The sequence below is a fragment of the Cynoglossus semilaevis genome, chromosome 6 (assembly GCF_000523025.1).
Source record: "Cynoglossus semilaevis isolate Cse_v1.0 chromosome 6, Cse_v1.0, whole genome shotgun sequence".
Classification (NCBI taxonomy): Eukaryota; Metazoa; Chordata; class Actinopteri; order Pleuronectiformes; family Cynoglossidae; genus Cynoglossus; species Cynoglossus semilaevis.
The window spans coordinates 14,953,426-14,953,836 of NC_024312.1; the positions used below are offsets into that span (position 1 = coordinate 14,953,426).

Here is a 411-nt window from a genome sequence, read left to right on the forward strand (position 1 = left end):
TGCCTAATGCTGGACCACTGCAGGGCTGAGACGGTAACTTAAGCTTGCGAGTAAATCTCAGAGGTGATTTATGCATTCTAAAAGGTTCCCAACCGTTTTGGAGATTAAACTGACATGTGCAGTAATCTGACGTCTTTTATGATGTTTGTGTATGCTTTGCATTTGTGTCTCTAGCCAAGTCAAGTCTAGGGATCGATGTGAACCGAGTCACTTCGCACAGATGCTCCTGTGTCTGTCTGGTCTCTGGGGCTCAGATCACGGTGCCAAAGCCTCTGTGTTTTTGTTTCGTGCATGCATATCAGTGAACACATGCCTGTGTGTGTGTGTCTGTTTGTAGGCTTGAACAAGTGTGAAGGATGCCAGCCCTGTCCAGAACAGCCCAGCTTCACACCACCACAGAGATGTGGCACA

General features: G+C 47.7%; 1 protein-coding gene across 1 annotated transcript in view; it reads right to left on the reverse strand.

Moving 5' to 3' along the window:
- Positions 1-411, reverse strand: part of abtb2b (ankyrin repeat and BTB (POZ) domain containing 2b) — a 39,016-nt gene that overhangs the window by 14,462 nt on the left and 24,143 nt on the right. The gene's annotated exons all lie outside the window — the stretch shown is intronic.